We start from the raw sequence: 24,169 nt of genomic DNA, 5'->3' as shown, positions 1-24,169 counted from the left end.
CTCAACCAAAAGCATCAACATGTCCTAAAACCTTATTCAAACTTGTGCAAATCTTCAAAACACTTCAAACAACATCAAAACAACCAAAACATATCGGATTCAAGCCTAAGTTTCTAAAATCTTCTGAATTCTGCTTTCGATCAAAAACCCAACCAAAACACGTCCGAAGAATAGCTGCTGCAGCAACTTCAACTCAGAAATTCCCTCCATTAACCATCTGAATTCATCCCGAGGCCCCGGGGACCTCAACCAAAAGCATCAACATGTCCTAAAACCTTATTCAAACTTGTGAAAATCTTTAAAACACTTCAAACAACATCAAAACAACCAAAACATATCGGATTCAAGCCTAAGTTTCTAAAATCTTCTGAATTCTGCTTTCGATCAAAAACCCAACAAAAACACGTCCGAATGACCTGAAATTTTGCACACACATCCCAAATGACATAACGGAACTACTGCAACTCTCGAAATTCCATTCCGACCCTCGGATTAAAATCTCACTATCAAACCGGAAACTTCCAAAATTTAACTTTCGGCATTTCAAGGCTAAATTAGCTACGGATCTCCAAAATACAATCCGAACATGTTCCTAACCTCAAAATCACCCAACGGAGCTAACGGAATCATCGGATTTGTATTCTGAGGCTGTCTTCACAATGTTCCAACTACGGTCAACTTGCCAACACTTAAGCTCTCATTTAGGGACTAAGTGTCCAAAACTCCCCAAAACTCAAAACCGAACATCCCGGCAAATCACATTAGCAGAAATAAACATGGGGAAATCAGTTAATAGGGTATTGGGGCATTAATTCTTAAGAAGACCGGACGGGTCATCACATTACTCTTGTTGTGATCAATATAGGTTTATATCCTTCAAAATATGGAATTATGTCTGGCCATAACAATGGAATATTAGGCATCCAAGCATACCTCACCCTTGCCAGTTGATGCAATGTCCTATTGATCTCATGAATGACCCTATTTATCGACACTAAACCCCCATGTTTACATGCATTTCTTCTATTCCAAAGTTCCCAAGTGATGATAGCTGGTACTGCTTGAAACAATGGCTTTAGCTTTGGACAAATTGAGCATACCACCAATGCCTTATAACATGCTCAATTTAATCAATGGCATAGTAATTCTAGCATCCCCCATGAACAAGTTCCATACTTTAGAGGTAGTAGGGATTGTGATAACTATATGCTCAATAGATTCCTCTTGGGGCTGCTGACAACACCAACACCTAGACATCACCATTTGCCCTTGCCTCCTCCATATGTCATCAGTGGCTATTTTCTTCCTCCACAATCTCTACAAGAAAAAGGATGTCTTAAATTGTAAACCTTTAATCCACATTAACTTGAATTCCTGATTAGGATCAGCCCTATGCCTTAATATTAGCCAAGCACTGCTAACATTGAACTTGCCTGAAGGAGTTGGCATCCAGTATAGCCTATCCCAGTATCCCTCACTGCCTTCATAGTGCACATTTAGCCTTATATGTTTTGCAATTTCCTCATTGAAGTTTTGATCTAGTAGTTGATCATCCCATGTTTCACCTTGTCGTAATTCTATACATCCTGAAGATCTTTATTGATTGGAATGTCTTCAGGTAATACGTGATAAAGTGCACCCAATCCGGTCCAATTTTCATGCCAAATATTAGTTGTTCCACTCTTCAATTCCCATAGGATCTCATGTTTTACTTTTTCCCTAGCATTCAGCATTTGTCTCCAAACATTAGACCCTTTTCTAAACTGCACCACCGTTGGTATGTCCTTCTTGCAATATTTATTCCACATGAAATTAGACCACAAAGATTTTATGGTCCTAAACCTCCACAATAGTTTAGCAAACAATTCCCTCAACACATCATGTAAGGACCTAAAACCTAGGCCCCCTTCCTCTTTAGGAATGCAAAGATTTTGCCGTGAGGCCCAATGTCTGCTACTCTCTTCTTCTTTTGTGCCCCAAAAGAACCTAGCAAAGATCTTATGAAGATGCTCCAGGATATTTTTTGGTGGATGCAGGACTGATAACATGTGGACTGGCATACTTTGCAACACACTAGTAATGAGTGTTGCCTTTCCTACAAATGACAACAACTTTCCTTTCCATGAATGCAATTTAGCCTTTACTTTCTTGATAAGATCCTCATAATATTCCTTCCTTCTTCTAGTGTATAAAATAGGGCACCCTAGATATGTGAAGGGGAATTTACCTTTTACAAATCCTGTAATAACTCCAACTGCCTGATACAATCCATTAGGAATCTTTGAATACATGTAGTATGAACTCTTATCTTTGTTTATCATCTGGCCTGATATATTCTCATAGTTCCCCAACACTGTCATAATCTTGCTCAAGGATGGAAGATGTGCAGAAGCAAAGATTATAGTATCATCAGCATATGCCAAGTGGTTTAAAGGATCAGACCACTTAGGCATTCCAAATCTCACAAATGACATGTCTTCAAATAACTTATTCAAACACCTGGAAAGTACCTCAGCTCACAGAATGAACAAAACTGGTGATAGAGGATTCCCTTGCTTCACACCCTTTGTGGACTTAAAGAACCCTGAGGATTGCCCATTCACCAATACTGAATACCAGTTATTTGATACCAAGTTCCACACCATGTTGATGTAGTGCTCAGAGAATACCATCTTCCTTAGTACACGCAATAAGTACTTCCATGAAACCCCATCATAGGCCTTAGCCTTATCAAGCTTGATCACCACATTAGTTGGCTTTCACTTTAACCTTATGTTAGTGACAATTTCTTGAGTCAATATGATGTTCTCGAATATACTCGTACCTTTCACAAATCTGGATTGATTAGGAGATATTATAGAAGGCAAAAAAATCTCCAATCTGTCATGTAACACCCTAGACAAGACCTTGTTAATGAAGTTGCTCAAACTAATTGGTCTTAAGTCAGAAAAGGTCTCAACTCTAGGTTTCTTGGGCAGCAACACTAGATTGGTGTGAGTGATAGATTTAGGCACTGCAGCTCCTCCATAGAAGTGTAGCACCATGTTGTGTATATCAACACCAATAATATCCCAGCATGTTTGATAAAATAGGCCAGTGAATCCATCTGGATTACTAGCACTCTCCCCGCTAAGCTCAAAAACTGTTGTCCTTACCTTCAATTGTTGGCAATCTGCTAAGTTCCAAAATTTGTTCCATAGTAACCATCAAAGGTGCATTATTGAGCAAGGAAAAGTCAGATGTATCACCTTCATTTGTGAACTATTTGTCACGACCCAAACCGATGGGCCGCGATAGGCACCTGGTACCTTACTCAATCGAGTACCAACATAACGTATCTTTTCATGTCATACTATCATAGATAACTGAGCCGGAAGGCTGCCGTGAGATAAGTAGAATACAACATGTCATAAAAACTTATACATAAGATATACGGGCCTATAAGGCAAAAATTAACCACTCGTACACTGAACATAGGCCGACAAGGTCATACTATCTTTTACGTACATGGCATCTGTCTACAAGCCTCTAAGAATACATAATTTTCATAAAGTTCAGGACAGAGTCTCACCATGCCAAAAAATACACATCTAAATCATACTAACCAAACAAGCAACTCCGAAACAAATGGAGCGCACCAACATCTTCCGCTGAGCTGATAGCCTACTTGGAGGGCTTTCAACCTGTCTATAAAAACCTACATGCATGAAACATAGCGTCCCTAGGCAAAAGTGATATCAGTACAAATAATGTACCAAGTATGTAAGGAACATAAATAAGTACATAAAAGACATGGAAGAAATATAGAGTACATGACTCAACCTGTAAGTCTAGACAACTCTGTAAATCATGAAATACTTATAGTGTCATGCATATGCATATGAATGTCATGTCGTGCATAGGTACATGTGTTCATAACATCATCAAGCCTCTAAGGGCATCCCATCATATCATCTCAGCCACTGTGGGCAAAATCATCAACGTATACCACCTGATCAGGTGGTGGTACATTAATAACGCTGTAACCTTTCCCGTATCCCATATACATATATATACATGTATATAATGCTATCTGGTCATGGGTCAATGTGCATGTATAAATGCATGAAATGCATATGAAATACGTTAATAAAATCTTCTCAAAATGCCATAAAAATCAATATACATTTCAGATAAACTATTTACCGTGAAAATGGTAATAACAATTAAATTTCTTGATGGGACTCTAAAAATACGTGATCTATTTTTATGCTAGTTTGTTAGGTAGTTGCTGCTAAGCATGCAAGATTTAAAAATGACATAGAGTTAAGGATAACGCTATAACCAAGCTGGTAGGACACCTATTCGGGGCCTCGAGCTTGCCGATTTGGAGCCTCGAGGTTGATCCCGGGCTCGGCTACGAGCTATCAAGGGTAATTTCTATGTGACTAAAAATTATAATAAGATTGTCTGAGGCTCTTTATAGTCAATGATAAGCAATAAATGATGAATAAATGTGGAGATAATAAATGGGAGCAATAATATCAAGAGAGTATGTTAGAAAGCAAAAAGTGTGTTCTTCTATATTTTAGTGTGCAATAACTGAAGTGACCCACCCTTACAAAGTGATAAGGATCCCCTTTATATAGGAGGGAAATCCCATAAAAGTACAACAAGCATTAATTACAAAGATATAGAGATATGACTACTAGATGACACCCGGACTCGGGTCTTAGAGTAGCTCCCTAGGCTCTGTCAGTCCTAGCCATGTGCCTTGGGAACTCCCCGTTTCCGCCGTGGTTGTGGTTGGAATTATCACAAGATCGAGTGTCGATGAACCTCTAGGGAGGAATCTCGATCGTGGCCTTGTAGCCCCAGGACTTCGAGATGGTCTTCCGAGGTGCTTTGATAATGAGAAATTGGACCCTCCGATTTCACCGTATACAGATAGTCCCCGCATTTCTTAGAGAGGAGTGATAAGAAACGGTTTTGACACCTAACTCTTCGGACTTCCCGCAGTGATGTCATGCCGATGATATCATACTTATGATGTAAGTCTCCACGATAACTGATACATCCCATGGACTTGTCTTTTCAGCGTCATTCAATGTGCTGCTGATTCCCATTCTTCAAGGCGACCGTATTGCCGTCGATCCAGTTTCCAATGGCGCATTGATTGTGCCTGTCGATACGTCTTCTTAAGGCATTGTAGGCCACACTATCATCCCCTATAAATGGGGCCTTTCCATGCTAACTTTTTATTCAAGTGTTTCTCAACATCTTTTCATTCCTTTCTTCTCATCCTCATTATCCTTCTTTTATTTCTACCCGCCATGTCTGGGGGTTTTGACCTTAAGATATTACAGCGGCGTTCTTACCAGCTGCACCATGGCCCTTTACCTGGGCTTTGCTGTGCCGAGCGAGATTACACTATCTCATTGTTGTTGTTGTTGTTGTTACAGCTATCACTGTTGTTGTCATTAGACCAAGGTGACGAGATGAAGGGGGTCGGACTATTCCGACTTGGGGGAATATTTGGAATCTACACCGCTGCTCGGGAGAGTGTTCGGACTACACACCGCTGCTCACTCTCCTACCCTTGCCTGCTGCTGCACTTCATCCCTCGGGTCTTTTCTCAAGGGATAAATGGTGCACTGACCGTTAAGATCACACGACACGATGTCCCGGAAGGTGGACCCAGAGCGTCCATGCGAGTAGGGTTGAGGCCCACTGAATCTTCAACCTTTGGCTTCGGCGGTCTATATCTCTTTTCTCTGCCTCTTCTGCATCACCTTCCTCTTCTTTGCCTTCACACTTTCCTCTTCTTCATCTTTGCCCTTGGAGATATTGCTCCGTGGGATTGAGCTGGGAACCTAGAGGAGATGGCGGTCGAAGGTATCACCATCAAGGATGCATGCTCGAGGGGGCAGAGCTCGGAGATGCTGATATCAGAGATGAATCTTCGAGAGTAGATTAGGTCCCAGGCTTTCACTACGTGTGTACCCTCTCGCTTCTTTGTTTCTGTGTAAGAAACCCTCGTGGGCTTTTGTAATCATATGTAAGGAACCTTCGTGGGCTTTTGCAATTGAATGTTTCATGAAAACAAAGATATTTTCTCCAATTTGTCTTCGATGCTTGCTATATTCTTTTATGTTTGTGGAGACTCTGAATGCATGGCTCCGTCTGCTATTGCCAAATACCAAACCCGAGTGCGAGTATTCTTTCTGGCCTTTGGCTGATTAATATGGCCTTGCGTAGAACCCTTTGCGATCCCTTAGATCGAACCTAAATCGGGCCGATGGACTCGGTTCGCCAGGACCTTGACTTCGAGTAGAATGAAAGTAACATTTTGGGCCTTGGAATCATGGTTTATTAGTTAAACACTGTGGTAACCTTTGAGAAGAAATTTGCTCGAAGGCCCGGAGATAGGAACTGCCTTTGATCTCTCGAGGGAAGTCCCCGAGAGGAGGTTCGTTCAAATTCAAACCACCTGGAAACTTGCTCTAGGCTCAGCGTAAATAGTCTTAGGGCGCCATAGATATATTTTGAAAGAGGGTTTGTACGATCTCAGACGGTACCCCGGGGCCAAGCCTATGCGGGTGGGGTTTAAATGCTTATTTCCTTGGAGCCTAAAACCCCCGAGGTTGGGTACCACCTCGGGTCTTGTAATGATGTCACTGGCTTTCTAGAGACTAACCTTGTTCTGACGAAGGTCCTGAAGGTCGGGTACCACCTCGGGACTGGAGAAGATGTTATTGGCTTCTTGGATACTAACCTTGTTCTGGTGGGGGTCCTCGAGGTCGGGTACTACCTCGGAACTGGAGAAGGTGTTATTGGTTTATTGGAGCCTAACCTTATTCTAATAAAGGTCCTCGAGGTCGGGTACCACCTCGGGACTAGATAAGGTGTTATTGGCTCCTTAAAGCCTAACTTTTGTTGGATGGAGATCCTCGAGGTTGGGTATCGCCCCGAGACTGGCGATGTTGTTTTTAGCTGGTTTTGAGGCAAACGAACCATCGTCATTTCTTACATATATATTCATGGACATTTTTGGCTCTTTAGGGGATCCCACCACTTTAAGCAGTTTCCCTTCTTTTTCTGCGCTAGCCTTTCGTCACTCCAGCATTAATGCACTTGCACATATTCCCACTTTAGTTTTCTAATTTCGTCATAGTCGTAGCTGCCATGTCGGGATCTGTTCGACAGGGAGGGGAGAGCTTTTCCTCCGGCATTCAGGACCAACGAGAGTATGCCTTGAAGTTGCTTTTTTGATAGGAGAAGAACATCTTAGGTTGGTGAAAAAAAACTGCGGATGGGGGGAAAAAGTAGTACCGCAGATACTTCCCCCGAGTGAGGGCATCACGTATCATGTCGATTGATTCTTGAATGTGTACACATACCCTTTCACATTAGGCCCCCTTGATAGGGTTGTGCTCGATTTCTTCCTCGAGTATCGAGTTACCTTGGCGGAGATCCATCCGTCATTTTGGCGAACAGTGCTGATGATGAGATTTTTTGCGGAGAAGGCAGGGCTTGACTTTACTCTTAGTCATCTTATCAAGTTGTACTGGCCCTTCCACCATCGAGGTTTATTGACCTTGCGATGCCGATCGACTACGCCCTTCATTGTTGATGACGAGAAAGATGGAGACCGGGATAGATGAGTTGCTTCGTCCGGTTGCAGACCGCTGACATTATCCCTATGGAGCTCATGCCATTCCCTGAGGAATGGAATTACGCTCGTAAGTGGTGCATCTCGTGCTATATCAGTTTTGTCTATGGCGAAAGCCTTGTTTCGTTATCGTGCCTTCTTTTCTTTTCCCGTAGCGGTTTCATGGGCGCCGAGCGATGTTCCCGATTTGCCAAACTGGGTCTGAAGGTTGGATACCTACTCGACTAGTGACGAGCGCAAGTGGCGAGCTGCACCCCGGGGTAGATGGGAAGCAAAATACCATGGTGAGTACTGTGCTATTCTTTCCTTTCCCTTCTTTCATGTGGAGAAGCATATCCCCTTTACGTGTATTAATCTCACTGTTGTAGGCATTGGAGAGCCTTTCAAGGCGAGGACGTTCTCCCTCGGAGAGGCGGAAGGGTTGCCAACTTTCGGGCTGAAGAACGATAATAATGAACGAGAGGCGCTTTTGCAGGGTGACAACGCTCAAAGTAAAGCCAAGCGGGACCAAGGCTTCAGAGCGGATGCATCATCCGAGCCTGTCGTGTCTGCAGCTCCCGGTTCTGGAAAGAGGGCTTCTTCGTTGTTGTCACCTTATTTTCTCATAGATAGCATTTTGGGAGATACTAGAAACTCGAGGTCGCATACACCAAGCGACCGTGCTTCGCCCAGATAGGCTCTTTCAGGGCCGCAGGGACTGGATTGGCAGGTGTGTGTTTGGTCTTCGAGGAAGCCCGTCGGCTTCACTTGGTGGTGAATTTCGGCATAGGTCTTTCGAGCTTTGCACCTTCCCTTTCTTATTGAGTGTTCTTTTGCAGGCATTCGACAAGCATAAGTCCGGGCTGCTTCGTTGTGATGCCAGGCTTCGGAAAGCTCTGGATGAAGAGAGATCCCTGAGGCTCCTTTGTGATGAAAAAGAAGTCGAGTTAGTACATTTGTAGTACGAGGTGAGCCAGAGCTTGAATTACAAAAACCACCTGAAGGAGTAGGTAGTTTTCTATCTCGTCTGAGTGTACACTCTGCCTCCTGGCTCCTGGGACTAATACTTAGTTTATTTCAGTTGCAGAAAAAGATGGAGGCCCTAGAACGCCTTCAAGATGAAGTTGACCGGGCCAGTCTTGAGCGTGATGAATTGAAAGCCCGGGCAGAGGCTAAGGCTTTAGGAGGGAAGGATCCTCTGGCCAAAGTTCCTGCTTTTGAATCTCAACTTCGCCTAGCTCACGACAATGCTTTGGTTCAGACAGAAATGATTGCAAAGCTCGAGTTCGAGCTTTCGAAAGTTGGGGCTAAGATCGTTGATGCTCGGGTAGAAGCCGCAATGAGCCGGACTAAGGCTGACCAGGAGATGGAGATCTACTCAAAGGATGCCGCCGATGCTCAAGCCGAGCTGAGAAGGATCCTCGACCGCAAAGGTAGGATTGAAGAATATGCTCATTGCAAGTCTCGAATAAAGACCCTCTAGGAGATCCGTGATAGAGGTTTCGCCCTCTCGGAAGAATTGGCGCTAGCAAGGGCGAATGAGTATGATGCTCGGTTGCTTTTGCCCGATGCCGAGGAAAGCAAGGATGAGACCGGCAGGTCGTAACCCCTAGGAGGGGGGGCGTATATTTTGCCATATGTATGTTGCATTTTCAAAGCATATTTGTAGCTGGAGGTTGCGTTTCTTGCATGTATGTGAAAAAAACCTAGCGACTTTACTCCTTTCGTATCTTTTTTTGTCTTGATTTTGACCAGGCGATCTGGTTTTTGCAATGGTAGGAATCCTCAGAGTATGGATGTGGACCCGAGGCTCATTGCACTGGCCCGTAGGCTCTTACATACTTTCGCTCTTAGGCATACCTAAGCCACCTATTTTGGGCTCAGTCCCCGATTCGGGCATCGACTCGAGCTTATATTTCCTTTAAATGGCCAAATTTTAGGCTGGCGATAGTGGCTCTTACGCTTTTGGTCGATGCAACCTTTTAATGCACGTGGGCTGGAGACAGTGGCTCTTATGCCTTGGGCCGATACGGTCTTTTAGTGTAAGCTGGCGATAATGGCTCTCACACTTTGGGTTGAAGCGACCTTTTAGTGTAAGCTAACGATAATGGCTCTTATGGTTTTCCCTTAGGCATATATAGTTAACTATTTTGGGTCCAGACTTCAAATCGGGTTACGACTCGAGCTCATTTTGACCCTCAAGTTTTCAGATTTCAGGCAGGCGACAGTGGCTTTTACGCGTTTGGTCGAAGCGACCTTTTGTGTGTGTGGCACTGAGGCTCATTAGGCTGGCAACTATAGCTCTTACGCTCTTGGTCGATGCGACCTTTTATGTATGTGGCCCTGAGGCTCATTAGTATTTATTTTCATCTCGTTAAGGACTTTTGAAGTAATTTTTGCCTGGCTCGTTGTCGGTTCGGAAAGAACCTCGATTTTGAGCAACTTGCGGCGATGTTCGAGCACCTCGGGAGGTTTGGCACGGAGGCTGAGTAGCTCAAAGCTCATGATTTAAAGCTGACATGGTCGAAGCTCATTTTCGTATGCCGAGGGTAGCCTGTTTAACTGGTTCTTTCTGAAGTAAATTCGGAGTAATTTGAAGGCCTATGTGGGCTGGCGACAATGGCTCTTACGCCTCGTAGCGATGGTCGGGCACCCCTGGGTTGTGTTAATTCAGTTGGTACAGCCGTTTGACCATAGTCACTTGCGTTTGGCTAGAGCCTTTGATTCCCAAGTGAAATAGTCTCGACATCTATATCGAGGTTATGCCTTTTTAGGGGTCTTACAAGTTCGATATATAGCCGAAACTTTGAGATCGAGTTTATGCCTTTAGTAAGGTCTTACAAGTTTTTCACGTCGTTGAGGTCTTACAGGTTTTTTATGCCATTGAGCTTTTACAGTTTTTTCATGTCGTTGAGGTCTTACAGTTTTTTCATGCCATTGAGGTCTTACAAATTCTTCATGCCATTGAGGTCTTACAGGTTTTTCACTTGGTACAAGTGTGGTTCATGCTTTGCTTGAGGTCTTACAGATTTTTCATGCCGTTGAGGTCTTACAGGGTTTTCACTTGGTACAAGTGTGGTTCATGCCTTCCTTGAGGTCATACATATTTTTCATGCCGTTGAGGTCTTACATGTTATTCATGTCGTTGAGGTCTTATAGATATAGTTGTTGCCTTAAGTAGGTCTTACAAGACCGAGTCTGCCCGCTTGGGGTCTTAGGGACTCGGTTTTTGATAAGTCGATGAAGGTGGCGCTTGACGGCAGTCCTCGAGTAATCGAGGGTTTCCTGACTCAGGAGCCATTATTCGCAACCTTTGTATTTCCTTTTCGAAGGATTACGATTTTGGAGATCCTGACCCTGAGGTCATACGTTCTTGGAGATATCGGCGCCAGTCCCTGAGTGTCAGGCGCCTTTGGCCTTGGAGATGTTTTGTGATTGTTGCCTTACCTGAGAGCTTGTTATTTTGGAGTCCCGACCCAGAGGTCATTCGGGCGTTGAATTGTTGACATCAGTCCTCGAGTCTTGGGGACGTTTCCGGTAGAGAAATCATTTTCGCGGAGGTGCCAAGCTTCTTCTGGAGCGCGATATGCTTTGACAAAAGATATTTTTCAATTATTTGGTACAAGTGTACATGTATTCATTGTCAGGGGCCGAGCTATATGGACATGGTCCGTTCGACCGTTTGGCCCGGTACATTATTTTCCTATAGGGACCCCATTTGGCGTTTCTTGGCTTTTCCGAGCGGATGGCCTTCAGGGGGGAGGGGGGATGCCCCCCAGTGTTCGAGGTTGATTGCGAAGGAAGCCTCGAACATTTGTTGAGTCTCCCCTAGGTAGAATGCAGATGTTGCCTCGTTAAAAACCTTGCTGGTAAAACCCTTTTCGAGATAAAAACTCGGTCGAAGGAAAAGAGTGTAGCAGATACTTTGAAACCTTAAGGTCATCAAGATGGACTAACACTCTGACTGCTTCGTTCGGGCTCCTGCATAAGGGTTAGTACGAAATACGAAATGAAAAGGGATATGGTTATACCTTAGTGTAGGATGTACCAGCGACATTTCGAGGACCGATGCATCCTAGTTACTCGAGACGAGGATGCGGTACGGTCCTTTACTTTGTTTGATCGGGTTTGATCGAAGGCGTGACTTGATTACCCTTTAGCTCTTTTGCGGGTGGAGGTCCTGATGCCGGTGCCACATCGTGCACCGCGAACATCTCCATTGCTGCATGTTGTTCCCCGTAGACGATTTTGATCCCATCTGTCACACCTCCTTTTTACCGCCCCAAAAGGGGTATAAGGGAGTATTTCCAATTTAAGTGACAATCAAACCAGGATTATTTTATCTACAATTCAGAGTTGCCACTTGGGATAATTTATGGTATCCCAAGTCACCGGTTTAAATCCCGAATCGAGGAAAGGTTAACTCTGTTTACAGTCCACGAATACAAAAATCTGGGTAAGGAATTCTGTTTACCCGGGAGAAAATGTTAGGCATTCCCGGATTCCGTGGTTCTAGCATGGTCGCTCAACTATTAACAATTTGCCTAATTACATGATTAATTACATATTTTAAACCTACATGCATTTTTAGCTTTATAACCGCTTTTAATTATTTTAAACCGCTTTCAAGATTTATGGAATTATTTCTTGAACAAGTTACGATTGTACACTTGCCGTTTTGGAACACATGGAAAACTACGCTACAATGCACCTGCGGTTCGCGTCATGTTTATTTTATTATTATTCAAAATTTTTATGGCCAGTTCATATGAAATGCACACCCGAATTTGGATTAGGTATCATGACAGTGCCACGGGATCCATACTCACAGTCACGATAATTATTATTAACGCGCCTAAAGCAAACTACGAATATTTATTTGGTTATTTTCCTACACTAATTTGAGATAAGTTATGAGGTCATGACTATGGAATTTATTGTGGAAGGAATGAATTTAATTTTTTATGGAAAAGATGTACTAACTTATAGCCTTGTTGGCATTTTGGGTCAGCTTCACAAAAAAAATCCAAGAAATCAAACAAAAACTTTTCTATGACAAATAACGTGCAACTAACAAGGCAATGAGTAATTAAAATAGGAAAAAATTCATGTATTTTAGAATTCTGCTTCGGCCTTGATATACTGCACAGGTTTCTTTCCAGTTCTTTTATTTAAAGATACAAGCTATTATAGCCTTTGCGGCAGAAGAAAGTCAATGAATGAGAGAAAAAAAATAAAAAAGAAAAACAACTAACAGCCACAGACCTAGATATCTTGGGAGTACATGCTCAATAGGGTTATGGTGAAAATCACAGCTTATCATTAGAGCATAATTCTAAACTAACACAACAATTAATAAAAGGACTATCTAAGATACATTTTACATGAAAATAATTAAAAATAAAATGGACCTTCAAAGCTTTGTACGGACAGAAACAAACAACATTCTGAGGCATATAATGAGCTAATGTATTTTATATTATTTAGCAAGCTAATAACAAAGAGCAAGAAAAAGTGAGAAATGGCCAAGAAACAGACCTCTATGAACTCAGATAATTTTGAAACGAAGCTCAATAACGAAATTCCGAGTTACAGAAACTCGCCGGAGACCTCGACGGACCAAACCTTGAAGACCTCGAAACCTCAATACCCAGCTCCAAGCAGAGCTCACAAACGAGCTCCAAAAATGGATTCAAACTAGTGGAACTCCAGTAGCAAACTGGAAGGAAAACGCAAAAGGCAGTAGCAAAAGGCGGGTGGAAGGTAAGGCAATGCTGACGATGGAGGCGGAGAACGGGATGGTCTGCCGGCATTCATGGCTGTTGTTACTCCAAGCATGAAGGAAACGTCCACTACTGAGAGTAATCTTGTCTCTCCAATCTAGCTTCACCCATAATAAATTTTCTTAAAAAATGATGAACAGCAAAAAACAGAGCTGCCGAAAAATCTAAAACCAACTGTTGGTGTCCATATCCAGCGAGCTAACACCAGCAAAGGCGAAGATGATAGTGGGGTTAAAACTGTAGCCAAGAAGAAAGACTTTTGTGGCTATTTTTTTCGTTTTTTCTTTGGTTTTTTTTTTCCGTGTCCTTCGTGCCCCAGGTCCCTTTGTTTTTGTTTTTGTTGTGCAAACCCCCTTTCCCTGTTATTCTTCGCCCCCCACCCCCCTGTTGCTCTCTCTCTATTTCCCAGCTTTTTACTGTTTTTCCCCTCTTGCTACTCTCTGTAGGTGTCTTCCTTTTTCAGAGAGGTGAGAGTGCGCATTTTATAGGCAGGTAGTGAATTGTTGGCCAAGAAAAATAAATGAGATTAGGATAAGAGTGTAAGGTCCCCACCCCTCTACCTGTTGGTTATACACACATAAAAAACAATAGTGTGCAAGTGAGATCACGTGGGGTGGTAAACAAAGAAAAATAAGTAATCAATTCTTAATTAATATTTTTTTGAAGTATATCATTGTTTATGCAAAATGCAAAAACTGAAAATCAACAAAAAGGAATCTTTGGCATGTGGTTTGTTATTCCACTTGGAACGACATGACAACCAAAATTCCTCATCTTTTTTATGATTTTTTAATTAACAATAATAAATAAAGATCTATTAGGTAAATTACTACACTCAAATCTCTAATTTAAAAGTTGTACTAAACTAGTATTATTATTTTTTTTGAAAACTTTTCTTTCTTGTAAATGAAAAATAAAAGTTAGTACTTACTCTAAAAAGTATAACTCTTTTTGTAGTTTTTTCTGTTTATTTGTATTTCATTTATTCTTTCATTTCTTTTTTTTAAATAAACCAAAAATTCTAATTATTTAACTAGTAGGAAATAATTAAAAATGAAAACATCATAGCCAAATTAAAGAAATTTAAAACTACTCAATACTTATTAAGGCCTACAACTTTTTAACTAAACTAAAGAACTATAGATATATATTTTTTTTGAAATTTTTCTTCTTATCCTTTTTTGGAAAAATAAAATATCAATACTATTTTTGTAATTTTTATTTTTGTGACGAAATAAAATAAATGAGTCAAAATTAGTTGAAATAACTATATTAAACCTAAACTAAATATTTAATCCTAAAATGTGTAAAATCTTGGGGAGAGTCAAAAATTACATGTCTACAGCTGCCCCTCTTTGACTGGAAACGCGAATAGTTTTTAGACAAAGAACGACGAGACAGGTTTTTTGACCCGACCCTTATTTAGGGAGACCAAAAACTAAGAGAAAGGAGAATGTGACCGAGCCCTAGTATCTGAGCTGCCTACATATCTTTGGCTATAAAAGAATCATGCCGCGTGTAGTTCAGAAGTGAATGAGATGATGGAGTGTGTGGAGAGGATGAGAGGGTCGAGTGAGGTCCCGTTCCATCGAGGTTCCGGTCCGCGGTCCTGTTATTACATCAAAATCAAAAAATGAAAAAGATTAACTAAGTCTGTCACCTATGAGTTACAAGATTCCTATCTATAAGTCTTCTGAAGCTTGATCTTGTGTCTTGCATGGCTCTTCATGCGGACTTTAGATTTGAGCCTTGACCCTTGCTAACTGCAGGTACTAGTTCATTCTTCTTTAGCTTTTCGGATCAAGACCGGACATGTAGCGCTCATGACTTCAACCATGTCTTGAGCAGCTCACATCTTTTATCAACTCCTGCGCCTTTATTTTATTTTGGATGTGACTAACTTCTGTTGATCATCTCAGACTGTTGACTCGCATTCTTACCGCGAGCTTCTTTTGTTGCTGACTTGAATTGTATTCTGAAGTGAATTCCCTTGATTTTCCAGGTGGGTGCCTAATTGCCAAAACTTGAACTGTCTTCCTTTGAAATTGCTTTCCCTTGAAACTTGAATTGTCTTCCCTTGTTCTCCAGGTGGGCGCCTGATTGTTGAACTTGAACTGTCTTCCTTTGAAACTGATTTCCCGTGAAACTTGAACTGTCTTCTCTTGAAACTTGAACTATCTTCCCTTGAAACTTGAACTGCCTTCCCTTGTTCTCCAGGTGGGCGCCTGATTGCTGAAACTTTCTATGTTCCCCCGGAACTGCTTTCCCTTGAAACTTGCATTGTCTTCCCTTGAAACTTGAACTATCTTCCCTTGTTCTCCAGGTGGGTGCCTACAATCAAAACAACAAAACAAACAAAATTTCCTGCCCCAATTTACACTCGGAAGATTTGTGAGTTGTTAGCAAAACTGTAAACCACTTATGCTATTGATGCAATGATGAAAGTAAAATTAATGACTCAACTAGGATGTACATCTCCTAAAAGTGATTGAGCTTGCGGAAAACTATAAACTAAGCTTGACTAAAGTAAAGACTAACCCCATTCTCCAGGAGGGACCCCTGATTTCAAGAAAACTAAACATTGATAACTTAAGAAACTAAGGTTGACCCCTCTTTTTTTCAAATCCAGACTTCCCCCTTTTTTCAAATTATCCTAGGAGAAAATTCGTCAGAGTAGGTTTTCTATCTTAGGAGAAAGATTCATCAGACTAAGATTTTGATCCTAGGAGAAAGTTCATCAGACTAGGTCATTTTTATCAGTATCTTAGGAGAAAGAGTCATCAGACTAAGATTTCCACCCTAGGAGAAGATTCATCAGACTAGGTTTTCTATCTTAAATGAAAAATTCATCAGACTAAGATTTCGATCCTAGGAGAAAGTTCATCAGACTAGGTCTCTTTTTTTTCAGTATCTTAGGAGAAAGATGCATCAGACTAAGATTTTTGTCCTAGGAGAAAAATCATCAGACTAGGTTTTCTATCTTAGGAGAAAGATTCATCAGACTAAGATGTTTATCCTAGGAGAAAATTTATCAGAGTAGGACTTCTATCTTAGGAGAAAGATTCATCAAACTAAGATTTTCTAATTTATTATCTTAGGATAAAGATTCATCCGACTAAGATTTTGATACTAGGAGAAGGTTCATCATACTAGGTCCATTTTTGTTATCTTAGGAGAAAGATTCATCAGACTAAGATTTCTATTGGGAGGAAAATCCATCAGACCAGGACTTTTTATCCTAGGAGGAAAATGTGAAAATCAATAGCAAGATTTTATGCACAATAGTAAGACAAATAAAAGATTTGAGAAACTTCCCTTTGTTGGCTCTTCTCTTCTTTTCTTTTTCTTCTCTTTTTCTTTAATCACTTTCCTTGCACTGCTTTGTTCCTGTTTCATACAAAGAAAAATTTGTCAGTTTTGAAAATGGTGGTCGGTTTGTGGCCTTGAGTCTTGGGAAGCTTGGCTTCTGCTCAATCAGCTTGAGTCGGTTTCAAGAGACTTTTGCTCTGCATCAACCCTGATTGTTTCACACGCAGCACCTTTTCTATTTGTGGCTCAATCAGCCTTATCCCAATTGGAGATCTTTGCTTAGGTGACCTTTTCTGATATCTTGAATGACTTCCAGCTTTTTGAGCAATTTATCTATCAGAGAGAATCACAAGTTATCTTTGTTTGCGCCAAGTAGGCTGACAAGAGTCTTGGGGAAGATTTTGTATGAATCCTTAAGGCATGTTGACTGTAACGACTGATTGTGCTGGCCAAATTTACTTTATGCAACTAAAAAGCAGGTAGCAGATTTTGAAATCTTTTCTTGCTTGTTTTGACGAGGACTGACTGAGAGTGAAGGACACAATGATGCAAAGAAACAAGTATTAACAAGAGATGCCCCTTTTGGGATGGATAGAAGGAAATTGTTTTTTTTTTCAATAACTAGCCTTAATGATCATGACATGCATTTTGGACTTAACGGCCTGATCTATCAAACTGATCTAACCTTTCCTTTTACTAATCTTATGACCCTTGAAGTCGGGCTTATTCGTGCCAATCCTTTGCTTCAGCTTCATGGCTCACTTTCGTCTAGTGGCCCCGATGGATCTTTACCAACAAGTCTCTCTCATTTATTTATCTCTGCTTACCGTCATCTTACAGTGCCCGTGAGGGTTTTCACTAATAAGACTCTCTCATTTTTCTTTTTTTTTCTTTCCCCTTCTTTTTTGTGAGCAACTTGACAGTATTCTATGTCGTGTGACAACCGTTGCTCATTGCATGCTTCTCTTGGCATTCTTGAAGGCATATCGGGAAATCTTTTGGAAGGTTTTGGATAGGGTCGAACAGAAGGGACGTCATGAAGGCTCAAAAATAGACTCAAAGTAAAGGGAGTTGTACACTTACAACTCTTGGAATCGACTCTTTCAAAAGTGAAATAAATTCTTTGCCCCAGTTTCAGCTATTGGGGATTTTTTGGATTTTTTTTCTTTCTTTTTCTTTGAATTCTTATTTGGTTGGACCGAACCGTGAGGCTACCTACGTATCCTTTTTTTAAAGGAATCAGGTCGAACGTAGTTAAAACATTTGACCTAAACTATTTTTCATCTTTCTTTTTATTTCTCTTTTTTCTTTTTTCTTTTTTTCTCTTTTTTTCTCCTTTTTCTCTTTTTTTTCCTTTTCTTTTTCTTTTTTTTATTTTCCCCAGCTTCTATTTTTTGAGGGTATAGACCTTTGACAATTCTTTTCTTCTTTTTTTTTAAACTTAGATTTTTCTAAAAATTGTCCCAGTTTGTACTCTTGGGGCATGGACTTTTATTGCTATTTTATTTTTTTCATTTTTTTGGACTTTTGACTCTAAATTTGATTCCAAAAGAAGGTTAGCAAAGAAAATAACACAGGCTCAAAAGGGTGACAAAGGGTATAAAGTATTTTGGTAGCAGAAAAAGGGCCTCCAAACCTCAAGAACGCCAAACATATCATCTTTGCACGATCATAGCATTGACGAACATGTCTTTCTTCTTGGTGTTTCATGGTCACAAGACACTTTCTATTCCTTAATGTCAAACTTTCCAACAAATTTCAATTGATTAAACATCCTCAAGCCGGATCTTCACAATGATTTGAAGGTGAATTTTACTCGACCTTAATTCCAAAGAATTTCAACTCTTTATCCATCCTCAAAAGTATTTTTTTCAGCTATCCAATTCCACATTAAATCAGTTTCTAAGATCTGGCCAAAATTTCTGCATGCATGTCATGTTATTAGAACTAGCGAGAAAAGAACTAAGAACAGAATGACACAAAAGGACAAACTGTATTTTATTGAGTAAAGGATGAAAGGTTTGACAACAATACAAACAACCTAAAATCCGAGTTATAACCCTAAAATAACTCGGTGAATGAAAATAGCAACAAAACATGCAGACAAGACTCATACTAACAGAATAGAAGGATAGAAGGATTTGACTCAATAAAACAAATAAAATCTAGATCACAACCCTGAAATAACCCAGATAACAGAAAACATATCAAAACAAGCTACCAAGATTCCTTCCTAGTAAGGAGAGAATGATTTTTCAATTGCTAAGCTTGACATTTAGCCATAAATTTGCTTATCAGAATCACCATGGCCTTCTCCAATTTCAGTCGGCAAAGTCCTGAGAGGATTCTCATACTCCATGTCACCAGGCATCATCCCCACAAAGTGTGCATCATCATATGCAAGTAAAGGATTCTACATAATATTCTAGGTGTCACTGTCTTGGATGACAATCAGTTTTTCCTGGATCATCCTTTTTATTTCTCTTTTCAAATCCCGACAGCGTTCAACACTGTGTCCCTGGGCATTAGAATGGTATTCACACCTTTTAGAAGGGTCAAAGCTTCTTGCATGTGGGTCCACATGATTTGAAGGAATGGGTGCAATCATGTCATGATGCTTTAACTTCTTAAATAAGCTTGCATAAGACTCTCCTATTGGTGTAAAATTATCTTTCAACCTTTGTTCCCCTCTATACCCCTGGCTTGGATGTGGGTAATAGGGCACTTCAAAAATTTGTGGAGGCTGCTGGAGGTTTTGAGGTGTTGTTGCTCGCCTTCTGGGGTGTTTTGGTGGTTGGACAACATACTGAGGTGGAGCGACAGAGTATTGTGGGTTCTGAGGGGGGATAGTAATGATCAGGGGAGTTATCGGAAAATAGACGAGGCTAGCCATACCTTCGAGAAGTTCTCCTAGGACTCTTCTTGACCCTGATGTCATCATGATTTCTTTATCCATCTCAATCGTGTCACCATATTCAATTTGGACAGCCTGAGTTGCAGCTTTAAGAACTGCTTGACTTATAATTCTGCCTGTCTTAAGGCCACTCTCTACCATTTCTCCCATTTTGATTGCTTCCGAGAAGGATTTGCCAACTGTGGACATCATGTTTTGAAATTAATCTGGCTCTTGCGCCTGAAGGAAGACAGTGATTAGCTCGTGGTCATCCATGGGTGGCTTAACTCTAGCTGTTTGCTCTCTCCATTTAATGGCATATTCCCTGAAACTTTCAGTTGGTTTCTTTTTCAGGTTTGAAAGGGAATTGCAGTCTGGGGCGATGTCGATGTTGTATTGGAACTATTTGACAAAGGCCTGTGCCATTTCATCCCAGACGTACCAGCGAGATGTGTCTTGATCCAAAAACCATACGGATGCTACACCCGTAAGGCTTTCCCCAGATAAGCTATTAACAATTCTTCATTTCTTCTCGCACCTCTTAGTTGATTGCAATACCTTTTCAGGTGGGATATGGGGTCTCCATGTCCATCATACTTTTCAAATTTGGGAGTCTTGAAACCCGGCGGCAAGTGGACATCGGGGAACATACATAGATCCTTGAAGGCAATACTCTTATGACCCGCCAACCCTTGCATATTTTTCAAGCGTCGTTCTAAGCTTGTCACTTTTTGGGTCATTTCTTCCTGTGCCATCTTTCGGGCAGGCTTCTCAATCTTTGCAGGAAAATCAAATAGGTACGAGTGGTACTCAGTAGAGTGGTACTACTCTTGCCGGGTAGCAAATTGTGACTCATGACAAGGCTGTCCTTGGCCATTGGCCCATGCTTGGCACATTTTGGTCATTTGTTGTTTCAGTATTCTATTTTCCTCAACCACAATAGACTCTTGTTGAACCCTCTGACCCTGAGTCTCTTGAGCACTTGTAACAGCTTCGATGTCAGTTATCATTTTTCCTTAGATCTTGTGTTGGCCGCTTACCACAAACCAACCACCTCAAACTTTCTTCACAATTCAAAACAAAACGTTAGAATGGACTCAGTCAGTCCTTATAATCAACATTTTTTCACTTTGTTTTTCATTTCTTTTCTTTTCTTTTCAATGGTTGATCGAACCTAATATGGGTTGCCTATGTATCATGTGGGAACATGAATCAGATCTTTTGTAGTTCGGGAATATCAGAAATAAAGTAAATAAACTAACTCTTTTTTTTTGAATTTTGGAATTTTTTAATTTTCGCAAGAAAGACTTATAAAGAAGAATGAAAATATTTTTTGATTTCAATTTTTTTTTTTGGAATTTTGAATGAAAAACTTCTAAAGAAGAAAGGAAATATTTTTTGATTTTTTGAGTTATATTTAAATTTATGAAAGAAATAATTCTAAAGAAAAAAGAAAATATTTTTGAATTTCGAATGTTCTTTTCAATTTTCGAAAGGAAAACTTTTGAAGAAGAATGAAAATATTTTTGGATTTTTAGAAGAAATCAAAAGAAAATAGTTTTGGATTTTTTTTAAAAAAAATTAGGGTCTCAAAGAAAGACTTTCTAAAGAAGGAAGTAAAGAAAAATATTTTTGGATTTTTTTTAATTATGTGTCATAAAGAAAGACTTTTCTAAAGAAGGAAGTAAATGAAAATATTTTTGGATTTTCTGAAAATTGGGGGCCGGAACCGATGAGGTTTGCCTACGTATCTCATATCTGGTGAGAATCAGACACGCGTAGTTCGCCCAGTATTAACGGAACAAAGGAAAATATGACTTATTTTGAAATGACTTTTTCTTTTTTTTTTCAAAATTTCGGCAGAATTTCGGGATAATTCAAATACTTGCCTCTCACTCTCTTTTATTTTTTCTCCTTTTTTTTATTTTCTTTGTTTTTTCTTTCTTCTTTTTCTCTTTCCCTATTCTAGAAGCCAATCAACATGCAAGCCGAAACGAACAGATACACAAGTAGCACGTAAGATGCATCAGGACGATCTTTTAATTTGGGTACACCTGTCCTAGAAGGACTCAGCCCCTGTGTTGAGCCCCCAAAATCAAATGCACGTGATGCAAACAAAACGTTCCTACTATGGATCCAGCATGAGGCTATGTTATTCTAGGTTTAAAACCTGGTTGTATTGTTCTAGACCTGGCTTATCCGAGCAGACAGCTCGAGCCGAGGGGGGGCAGCGTACCGGGAATACAGAAGCTTCACCGGCTTTGCAACTTGTCCGAAACTCGTTCTAAAATTGGGATACGACTCTAACATAAAAGAAGTCACACAAAGTGCACACTTCCTATATGATTTAGAAGACTCAGAGAGAAGAGGGTTTTGTAACAATTTATATACATTTCAAGCAATATCAAAGCGGTAAAAAGCGGCATTTAGCACATTAGGCTCAAACACGAAAAAATCAGATAATAAATGAAAGCCAACTATAAAAGTTATTCTAAGCTCGTATTCTGAACCCTGAACCAGAAGTTTTGGGTTCTTATTCCCAGCGGAGTCGCCAGATCTGTCACACCTCCTTTTTACCGCCCTGGAAGGGGTATAAGGGAGTTTTTCCAATTTAAGTGACAATCGAAACAGGATTATTTTATTTACAATCTAGAGTCGCCACTTAGGATAATTTATGGAGTCCCAAGTCACGGTTTAAATCCCGAATCGAGGAAAGATTGAATCTGTTTACAGTCCGCGAATACAGAAATCCGGATAAGGAATTCTGTTAACCTGGGAGAAGATGTTAGGCATTCCCGGGTTCCGTGGTTCTAGCACGGTCGCTCAACTATTAACAATTGGCCTAATTATCTGATAAATTACACATTTTAAACCTGCGTGCATTTTTTAACTTTATAACCGCTTTTAATTATTTTAAACCGCATTCAGGATTTATGGAATTATTTCTTGAACAAGTTACGATTGTCGTACACTTGCCATTTTGGAACACACCGCAAACCACGCTATATGAAATGCTCCTGCGATTCGCGACATATTTATTTTATTATTATTTAAAGTTGTTATGCCCGGGTCACATGAAATGCACGCCCGAATTTGGATTAGGTATCATGAGTATGCCATGAGAACTGTACCCATAGTCACGATGATTATTATTAACGCGCGTAAAGCAAACTACGAATATTTATTTGGTTATTTTCCTACACTAATTTTTGAATTCTGCTTCGGCCTTGATATACTGCACAGGTTTTTTTCCAGTTCTTTTACTTAAAGATACAAGCTATTATAGCCTTTGTGGAAGAAGAAAGTCAATGAATGAGAGAAAAAAAAGAAATAAAAAAGAAAAACAACTAACAGCTATAGACCTAGATATCTTGGGAGTACATCCTCAATAGGGTTATGGTGGAAATCACAGCTTATCATTAGAGCAGAATTCTAAACTAACACAACAATTAATAAAAGGACTATCTAAGATACATTTAACATGAAAATAATTAAAAATGAAATGGACCTTCATAGCTTTGTACGGATAGAAACAAACAACATTCTGAGGCATGTAATGAGCTAAAGTATTTTATATTATTTAGCAAGCTAATAACAAAGAGCAAGAAAAAGTGAGAAGTGGCCGAGAAACGGACCTCTATGAACTCAGATAATTTTGAAATGAAGCTCAATAACGGAATTCCGAGTTACAGAAACTCGCCGGAGACCTCGACAGACCAAACCTTGATGACCTCGAAACCTCAATACCCAGCTCCGAGAAGATCTCACAAACGAGCTCCAAAAATGGATTCAAACTAGTGGAACTCCAGTAGCAAACTGGAAGGAAAACGCAAAAGGCAGTAGCAAAAGGCGGGTGGAAGGTAAGGCAATGCTGGCGATGGAAGCGGAGAACGGGATGGTCTGCCGACATTCATGGCTGTTGTTACTCTAAGCATGAAGGAAACGTCCACTACTGAGATTAATTTTGTCTCTCCAATATAGTTTCACCCATAATAAATTTTCTCAAAAAAATGATGAACAGCAAAAAATAGAGCTGCCGGAAAATCTAAAACCGACTGTTGGTGTCCATATCCGACGAGCTAACACCAGCAAAGGCGAAGATGATAGTGGGGTTAAAACTGTAGCCAAGAAGAAAGACTTTGTGGCTATTTTTTTCGTTTTTTCTTTGGGTTTTTTTTCCGTGTCCTTCGTGCCCCAGGTCCCTTTGTTTTTGTTTTTGTTGTGCAAACCCCCTTTCCCTGTTATTCTTCGCCCCCCACCCCTGTTGCTCTCTCTCTATTTCTCAGCTTTTTACTGTTTTCCCCCTCTTGCTACTCTCTGTAGGTGTCTTCCTTTTTCAGAGAGGTGAGAGTGCGCATTTTATAGGTAGGTAGTGAATTGTTGGCCAAGAAAAATAAATGAGATTAGGATAAGAGTGTCAGGTCCCCACCCCTCTACCTAGTGGTTATACATACATAAAAAATAATATTGTGCAAGTGAGATCACATGGGGTGGTAAACAAAGAAAAATGAGCAGTCAATTTTTAATTAATATTTTTTTGAAGGATATCATTGT

The 24,169-nt window shown here is 40.4% G+C and overlaps 2 long non-coding RNA genes across 2 annotated transcripts; both read right to left on the bottom strand.

Moving 5' to 3' along the window:
* Positions 1 to 3,407: 3,407 nt before the first annotated feature.
* LOC142182710 (uncharacterized) lies at positions 3,408 to 14,298 on the bottom strand. The gene is made up of 2 exons (XR_012711683.1): positions 13,169 to 14,298; positions 3,408 to 3,721 (listed from the first exon to the last, which is right to left on the bottom strand). It is a non-coding gene; the product is annotated as an uncharacterized LOC142182710 (long non-coding RNA).
* Positions 14,299 to 14,934: 636 nt separating this feature from the next.
* LOC142182711 (uncharacterized) lies at positions 14,935 to 23,389 on the bottom strand. The gene is made up of 2 exons (XR_012711684.1): positions 23,251 to 23,389; positions 14,935 to 16,800 (listed from the first exon to the last, which is right to left on the bottom strand). It is a non-coding gene; the product is annotated as an uncharacterized LOC142182711 (long non-coding RNA).
* Between the last annotated feature and the right edge of the window lie 780 nt (positions 23,390 to 24,169).

The sequence above is a fragment of the Nicotiana tabacum genome, chromosome 7 (assembly GCF_000715075.1).
Source record: "Nicotiana tabacum cultivar K326 chromosome 7, ASM71507v2, whole genome shotgun sequence".
Classification (NCBI taxonomy): Eukaryota; Viridiplantae; Streptophyta; class Magnoliopsida; order Solanales; family Solanaceae; genus Nicotiana; species Nicotiana tabacum.
Note: the sequence above shows the minus strand (reverse complement) of the source record. Positions and strands in the feature narration are given on the sequence as shown.